At 30.2% G+C, this 9,394-nt stretch overlaps 1 pseudogene; it reads right to left on the bottom strand.

The window, feature by feature from the left end:
• Window positions 1–8,756: 8,756 nt before the first annotated feature.
• LOC112469502 lies at window positions 8,757–8,875 on the bottom strand (annotated as a pseudogene).
• Window positions 8,876–9,394: the final 519 nt, after the last annotated feature.

The following is a 9,394-nucleotide window of genomic DNA, read 5'->3' as shown; positions in this document are numbered from 1 at the left end:
ATTTTGAAACCATAATAACAACAAATATAAAATGTGTTGATAGAGGAAAAAAAAAGTGTGTTTCCAGATACTCCAAAATATATCTAATTTTCAAGAACCTCTCTTAAAAAGGTTACCATAATAATGATTTGGTATTTAATACTTGTCTTGCTTTTTCATTTTCATCATTTCTTTTCGAATGTATATAATATGGACAGCATTAAATCATGACAAAAAATGAATTGAAAAGATTTAACTCAATACATACATATTTATCAAACCATTTTGCATATTCACTTACAAAGTTATAACATTCAAATATTTAATAACATCTTAAAGTAAAATACGTAGTCATTAATGTGATGACTTGAGAAATGCAGCATTATTCCAAAGAGAAACAGTGATTTATATGGCTATGCTGTCCTATTGAAAGAGCCTCTATTTAATGATGAAATAACATATTAAACTATAGATTAACTGAATAGAGTGTTAGGAATGCTACATTTGTGATTAGAATTGTTAATTTGCTATTTTGGATTGCATATTGACAGTCAAAGTATTGTTTGCAGAAATGGAATATCTAAATGTAAGCAATGCAATTTACCAGGTTATGTATATTGGTCAATTTATGTTGGAGTTAGTAATAAAACAGAACCTATCATTTTAAATGACTAATATAGAACATAAGCAGTTTTGGGACTCAATAATTGGAATGCAGTTAAATAAACTTGCCATTTGGCTAGAGATAAATGGAACAGCATGGAGTTTATATTTTAATTACTTCAATCTCACTGACATTAAAATGTTCCTGTTGACAAAGGATGGGTTTTACAATGCTCTTGTAGTAAATAATACACTAGTGGCAGAGCCAGTATTTAAATTGAATCTAGTTCACAGGTATGGAAGCTATGGTACTTTTCAATGAAGGAATAAAAATATTCTTACTTAATCATTTTCCCATCTGATTCATAATTTGCTGAGCTCTTGCCAAAATTAAATTATGTTTTTCTTGAAGGAAATATTTCTTTAGAGATTTACTATCTGAATAGAAAGGGTGAGATTGTAGGGGACACAATTCCTTGGAGAAGAATTTGATGACTACACATATTGATAAAGTGCCTCTTTCACATCACTCTGAACAAACACCTCCTGCTTATGGCCTCTGAGCACTTACTGTATTATGTTTTATTTCAACATTTAACTATCTCTCAGTGTTTAATTGTGAAGTAATTTGACAATATCTGACTTGTAACTTGCCATACCATGTCAAAATATTAATGAAGACATTTATTATATAAAATTTTTAGCATAGAAAATCTGCATTATATTATTGAAAATTGATACCATGCATTATAGATTTACTATAACTTTCATGATAAAATCAAGAAGAAAAAACTAACAACCCAATTTTAAAAATGGGTAAAAGATATGTACAGAATAAAGAATATGTATTGGGAATTCACAGAAAATGAAGTAAAAATATGAAAACATACTCAATGTCACACATAGTGAAGCACACAAAAAAACTACTAAAATATCATTTTTACTCACCTGATTAAGAAAAACTCAAAATTATTTGTCACATTTTTGAAATCATACAGTATGCACTGCTTTGAGTTTGGCTTTTTTTATTTTTCATCATACTTTTGAGATTTATCCATGAATGTACCAATAATGCATTAATATTTTTTTTTCTAAATAGTGTCCATTGTATGATATACCATAATTTATCCATTCATCATTTTTTGAACATTGTGCTATTTCCAGATTTGGGCAATTATGAGGAACGCTGATCTAAACATTTATGTATTGATTTTCTGTGGACTTATGTTTTTATATCTGGTGAACAAACAGAATGGGATAAGTGGGTTGTATCTTAAGTGTATGTTTAACTTGGTAAGTACTACCAAACTGTTTTCCAAAATGGCTGTGCCATTTTGCATTTTCAATAGCAAAGTACAAGAGTTATAATTGTGGTGCATTGATAGTACTAGGGATTGTAAGTTTTATTGTTTGTTTTGTTTTTGCCATTCTAATGATTGGTCGTATCTCATTTTTAAAAAAATTTCTGTTTCTTCAGTGATTTAACGTCGTGTATATCTTTTTATGGGCTCATTTGCCATCAGTATCTATTAAGTCATGAAATTCCTATTCAAATCTTTTGGTCATTTATTAATTAGATAGTTGGTTTTGTTATTATTGACTTGTGAGTATTCTTATATATACTGGGTGTGAATCCTTGCTTAGATATGTGTTTTTAATTTCTCCCAATCCATGTCTGGTGTTCTTATGTTCTTTTCAGTGTCTTTTAAAGAAGAGAATGTTATAATTTTGAAGATGTTCAATTGATTTTTTTTTTCATTTTCGTTCATGATTTTTGAGACATAAAAATGTTGATCTAATGTAAGGTTACAGAGATTTTGACTATGTTTTCTTCTAGAAGTTTTATAGTTAAAGTTTATATTTAGGTTTATAGCTTATTTGAATTAATATTTATTGTGTTAATTGTGAGTCAAAGTTCTTTTCTTGTTTATATATAATGTATATTTATGTGTGTGTGTATATATAATATATATAATCATCTATCTATATCTGTCTATCTATCTATCTTTCATGTACTATCTATCTATCTTTCATCTATCTATACACATACATAGATATCCAGTTGTCCTAGCAGCAATTTAAAGAGCAACAAACATCTTTTATTCATTTAATTATCTTGGCAAGTTAATAGAAAAGCATATATATACGTATATATACTATATATATATATATATATATATATATAGTATATATACGTATATATACGTATATATATATGCTATTAGAGCTTTGGTCTCAAGAAAAGATACAGTTTTGCAGTTTTTCTACCATTTTCTCTACTTTAGGGTGGGTATGACGCTCTTTCCAACTCTCTGTACCGTAGGCAGAATCAGAATCTCCTTCATATTTCTTGTCTTAATATTTCCAACGTTTTCAGAAGTGAAAGAATTCTTTTGTCAGTTCTTTGAGCTTATCAATTTGTTCTTCCCTTTTGTGCAATCTGCTGTTCACCTTTGTTGTTGAAAATTTTACTTAAAATTGTTATTTCAAAGAGTGTGCCTTCTTTCTTGTAATCAGGTGCAATAACATTCCTTTTCTTTTTTTTTTATACATGTTTAAAATTTTGTTTTACTAATTTTGCTTCTTGTTTTCCACTATTTCATGTAATGTTACTCCTTAAATATCTGGTGATTTTTTAAATAAATTTCATTTGAAATTAAGAGAGTTTGCATGAGCATATAAACTATGAGAGGAAAAGTCAATGGTTATACTTATAGTACAGCCTTTGATATTATAAACATTGTCTATAAACCAGTGTCAGCATCATCCAAGAGCTTTATAGAAATGAAGAATCTCAGACCCTATCCCAGACCTACCAAATCAGAATATACATTTTAAGAAATTCCAGGTGATGCATATACACATCAAAGACTGAGAAGCACTAGTTCAAGCAATTTTCAATAATGTAGGAAATGAAAGAGATGTGATTTCGCAAGTTCTTTTTCTAATTTTATCTCCTGATCTTGGCTCAGATGCTTAACCAATGATCCCAGTTTAGAGTTCTCTGAATTTCACAACTCCTGGAAGCACTACACATAATGTAATCTTTAGAGTTGTGCTTCAAGCTGTACATATAGAAAAATACCTTGTAAAGTGGTGATATGTGGTCCCATTGAGCTATTCTACTGTATCATGTCTTTGCTATAATCACTGGCTTCTATGAGAGATGATTTGACTATCATGATTGCTCATACTGTGATAATCGTATGAATCTGATTATTTCCTCCTTGGCGTGTGAAAAGTTGGCATAAGTGGTCCCATTTAAAATGGAGCCAGAGCAGCCATTTCAAAGGAATGGCTTGCATGTCTTGCTCCTCAAACCTTTGGACTATTTGAACTTGGCCAGACCTTTAGAGTGAGTCAAATCCACACTGTCTTCCAAACAAATGTTTGTAAGGCTAACATAAAAGCTGACATCCTGACCAGAAGGAAGATAATGGACTCTCTTTATGAAGATAGAATCAGTAAGCAGTCATGTATAGCTAAAGAGTAACCACTTGTTAGCACCAATAGGAATCTCTTTTTCTATTCATGTTAAGTGTTCCCTTCCTTTTCTCATCAAAACCCCTGGACCTCACCATGTAATCAGGACACTATTTGAGTTTCTGCCTGAATCTGTGCTACCCAAACTGCAATTTTTTGATCTTGAATAAATGCTAATGCCTCTCATTTTGGCTTTTTATTTTTAGGTTATAACATTTTGTTCTTATATTCTTCCAATGCTGGTTACAGCTTACCTTCGAAGTTTGCCACCCATATTTTAGATTTGTTCCTTTGCACATCTTGGATTATAATCTCGATCTTGAACATACTATTGCTACTATTAGTGGTGATTTCTTATAGTTTCACAAGTCTTCTAAGATTTTTTCTTCCTTTGCAAAATGAGTATGGATTTGGTTTTATGTATTTAATATGTAATTTCTATTTTCACTAATAATGAATTTTGAGTCAAGGGAGTTAGAGAGTAGCATGTCTATTTTTGATAATTTTAAAATCAAATGCAAAGCTGCATCTTTCTCTTAATACTTTTCAAACAGGTCATGTTGAATGATTTCTTAATTTTGCTAAGGAACAGTAGAAGCCTTTGTCTCTATTTCTCTTTCATGATGATTTTATTTCTACTCTTTTATAACTGTTGAATATTTTTTAATTCTTGTTTTTTTCCCCTTCTGCTCCTCTTTCTCCTTATTCTTACACCTCCTCCTCCTCCTCTTCTTCTTCTTTTTCTTTTCCTTTTTCTTTATTTTTTTTTAAGTATTTATGGGTGGATCTAGCTATGCTAGTCGCTTTGTGATTATTGTTAATCCAATCCAGGAATTTGCCTCTAGATTTAATTCCTCTAAATAAGTTATCACTATGTAAGCAATTAGAATTGTGGCAATCACCTAACTTGTTCCAGAACTAAGGAAGCATGTTAATTTCATTTGTTTCTACCATTGCTTACTACTAGATTTTTAGAACACATTTTTCTACATTTTCACATTGGTGATTTGTGTCTTAGTCTTGTCTTGTTTTATTGAAAATGGCTATTTCTTTTCTATTTTTATTCTTTTAATCATTTTCAATATTTTGAAAGGGTTATAAAAGAGGAGAGCGATGTAATATTACCTTTTCCTGCTATCTTTAAAGAAGCATCTCATAAATGAATATGTGATTTCCACTGAAAATACAGTGATCATAAATCAAACATGGGCAATAGGGCAAAAAAAATCACTTTTTTTCTGGGTTCATTTCTGAAATGCTTTAACCGCTTAACATTAAATTTGTAAGATATATTTTTAATTCTTAGGAAGATTATAATTCAATTGTTTGAATATGCATAATACTTTAAATATGTGTAAAATATAACTTGTTATAGTAAATAAATGTCAACTTATTAAATCAAACACCATTGTTTTTGTTGTTATTAAAGCAATAGTAATTTAGAAGACTTGAGTGGCATTTGAAAGCATGCAAATGTAAAGTATATAGAAAATGAAGTATTCTTCCTTAATAATACCATAAAAGAATGAAAATAAATGGAAACGTTTTTCTTTTTAGGAACTGAGCATTCTCATCCTGAACATTTTAAATAAGTAACAGGATAAAATGCTATCTCTTACCTATTGTGTCTCTGATTGCATCTTTTTAAAATATTGATTTTTCTGAGATAAACTTGTCAGTTTTACTTTCTTTGGATGTGCTTGAATCACTGTAGTCAATTGCTTTTTGGCAATATAACAATCTCAATAATAGAGAAATTCATATTTTACACAACCAATGTCACAAGCAAAGTAGAATAAGTATATAAAATGATCAATAAACAGAACAAGAATTTAAATTAAAAATGCTTGGTATGGTTTGAATCAGGCTGGATGTTTCAGTGTTGTCAAAAGTGTGACAACATTGCTGGGGAATTCATAAATGAGTACAGAATTCCTGAGGAGCAGTTTCCATTTTTACTCCAAAACACATCGAAATATGTAAATCTTTGACTCAGAAATTTTTCTTCCGGTATAATCATACAGATATAATTCCAGTTGTATACAAAGATTTGTCTATAAAGATGTTTATTATAGCATTGTTGTCCTAGTGATAAATTGGAAACCAAGAAAATGATGATAATTAATTGCTTAATGATTATAAAATAGACATGAGGTATAACTCTTTCTAATCAAATTAGATATAAATGTATGTTAAAGATATTAATTGGGTACAGAACATGTACCAGAAATTTGAGTGATAGGAATACAAAAAGCAAAATAATAATAAAGTAAAAGTAAAAGTAAAAATCTTATATGCTTTCATCTCACATATTTTTTGCATTTCTGCAAATGGACAATTCTTAATAAAATAATCTAGGTATGGTATCTGTAAATAGATGCTCTGTAAAGAACTGAATAAAATGATCTCCTTTTCTTATTAATAGAATTTTTATCTAGAACCACCTGAAATCCATACTTTTCAACCACACATAGTCACGAGAGAAACAGTATACCATGTTCAGGCTCAATGATTTGTGCAAAGGGTGGAGGGCATACCCTCAGTTCTCCTCCTTTGTTGTCATTCATCTGACTAATATGAAATTGAGGCAGGGTGACCTGTCTAGTACCATGCAGATGAGAGTAATTCTCTTGATATTGAAGAAAACAGGCTTAAAGTGTTTGGCTCGACATTGTGGTTTACACATCCAGCCTTTTAACTACTCAAACCTGGACTTATATGTAAGAAAGAACAAACCTTTATCTTGTTTAGTGTCTATTTTTCTGGTTCCATTAAACAGTCAAACATTTATACATGCAGATTGTCTGTTGTAAAACAGCACTCTCTAGTTTGGGCACTAAAAGGACAATCTGGCAAAGACTGAAGGGAAAGAAAAATGAGACAGGAGGTGTTAGGTAAGAAACAGAAGAGGGACTTTGGTTTTGTTTGGTTGGTAAGATAATTCAAACCAACCACAGATGATTATTTTATTTTCCATCTTTGAAGACATTAGCACAGACTTAAAACTTAGGAAATAAGTCAAAACGATCCCAGCATCCCATCTATGAGAGTCTGATTCTTGGGATCATTCTTACCAAGTACATAGGATTGCTCTGACTCAAGAAAACAAAACACTCCATTTCTTTTATTATATTTTGAAATAATTTTAGTTATACAAACATATTAATGATAGTACAGAGAGTTCCAGTATAGAGAGTTCCTGTATATCATCCACCCAGCTTCCCCTTATGTCAACATCTGTATAATCTTGGTAGATTGATCAAAACTGAGAAATTAATATTGGTACATAATACAACACAACACAATACTATTACAATTACAGATTGTATGTGGGTTTCATCAGCTTTTTCCTCCCGCTTCTGATATCCTTTTTTTGTCTTTGTGATATATCTATTGCACATAGTAGACACAAATTTTTAATCTCCTCAAACTTTTAACATTTTCTCAGTCTTTTCTTGTTTTCATGACCTTGACACTTTGAAGAGTACTAGTCAGTTGTTAGGCAGAATGGCCCTCAATTGGGTTTGCTTGATGTTTTCACATGATTAGATTGAGGTCATGAATTTCAGAAGAATACCACAGAAGTGAAGTGCCTTTATCTCAGGGACTCAAGATATCAACACATTCTGGTGATATTAACTTTGATTACTTGGGTAAGGTGTTGTTTTCTAAATTTCTTCACTGTAAATTCCTTTTTTTTTTTTTTTCCTTTCCATACTCTTTTGATGAATAAGGAATTGAGTCACTTATATTATTCCACTGGCAGTCAAGGAGAAGGAAATTACACCTACTAGAAGAAGAATATCAACAATTTGTAAATATGTTAAAACAACCACAGTAATTAATAAATATATTAAAGGAGATACCTCCTAATTTAGCATTCATCTGTGTATCTTGAATACAATAATTATTACGATGGATTTTTGAAGACAACTATTTCTTTTATTCTTTCTGCATTTATTGTTTGGAATTCTATGTTTTCTCTTCATTTTCTCATTCAATATTTTATCCATATCAATATAAATTCATGAATATTTTCAAATAGTTCCAGTTTTGGTCATTGGGGACTCGCTCAGGTTGACCCCAGTGCTCTTTTGGTATGCCCCTTATTTGTTTACTTATTATTTTTATTTATTTATTTATTTATTTATTTATTTATTTATTTATTTATATACTTATTTTTTTCCACATTTTTTTGTTAGTTTCAAGCTTACTTTGTGTTTTCTCTACCCCAGCCCTAGATTCAGTCATTTCTCTTTGGAAATTTGGTTATTAGAACTCATTTTTTTCTGATGTTTTCTTCTAGAAGTTGTATAGCTTTATGTTTACATTTATGACTACGATACATTTTGAATTTACTTTTGCATAATGTGAGATATGTTGAGGTTTTTGGGGTTTGGAGCTATTTGCCCTTTGTTAAGCTAATGATGTTTTCTTTTGTTCCTATTTTTCTAAAATTTTTAATTTTTTTAATTTTATTTTTTAACCAATAATGGATATTACAGTGCTTTTTCTACATCAATTGAAATGATTGTAGATATAGTCTTTAAAATGGTATTTTGATCGATTTTTTTTTCCTTTTCTTTTTTCTTTCTTTTTTTTTTTTTTTAGGCGAGACAACCCTTGGTTGACCTCACAGATTGCAAGGACCTTGTCAGCTTACAATTCCTTATTTTTTTTTGCTATTTTTATGCCTACAGCACCCGGTTTTCCTAGGTGATCTCCCATCCAAGTACTAACCAGGCCCAACCCTGCTTAACTTCTGAGATCAGATGGGATTGGGCTTGTTCAGGGTAGTATGGCCATAGGATTGATATTTCAAATGTTGAAGCAGCCTTTCATTCCTGGGATGAAACCCACTTGGTTGCAAATACATTATTCAAACCACATGTTGCTATATTTTATTAGTTAATATTTTGTTAAAAGTTTTTGTTGTTGAAGATTTGTCTATGTTCATTTCTTTAATTGATACAGGTCTCTTCAGATTATCTTTTCTTTCTTGAATATACTTTTGGTAATATATTTATTTGATAAAATATTTATTTCAAATATTGACATGTTTCATCCAGGTTTTCATATTTATGAGCATAAAATTATTCATTGTATTTCCTTATTATGTTTTTGAATGTTTGGGCTCAGCAGAGCTATCCCCTCTTTCATATTTAATACTGTGAAATATATATTTGGTGGTGATGGTGATGGTGTTCTAATGGTTGATCAGCCTAGATAAGGGTATTAGTTTTATTCATCTTTTCTAAGAACCCACTTCTGATTTCATTAATTTTCTCTATTTCATTTTCTTGTCAATTTCATTGATTTTTAGTTTAAT

Source organism: Pteropus alecto, unplaced genomic scaffold, assembly GCF_000325575.1.
Source record: "Pteropus alecto unplaced genomic scaffold, ASM32557v1 scaffold146, whole genome shotgun sequence".
NCBI classification, from domain to species: Eukaryota; Metazoa; Chordata; class Mammalia; order Chiroptera; family Pteropodidae; genus Pteropus; species Pteropus alecto.
The sequence above is the reverse complement of the archived record's forward strand: the minus strand, read 5'-3'. Positions and strand labels throughout refer to the sequence as shown.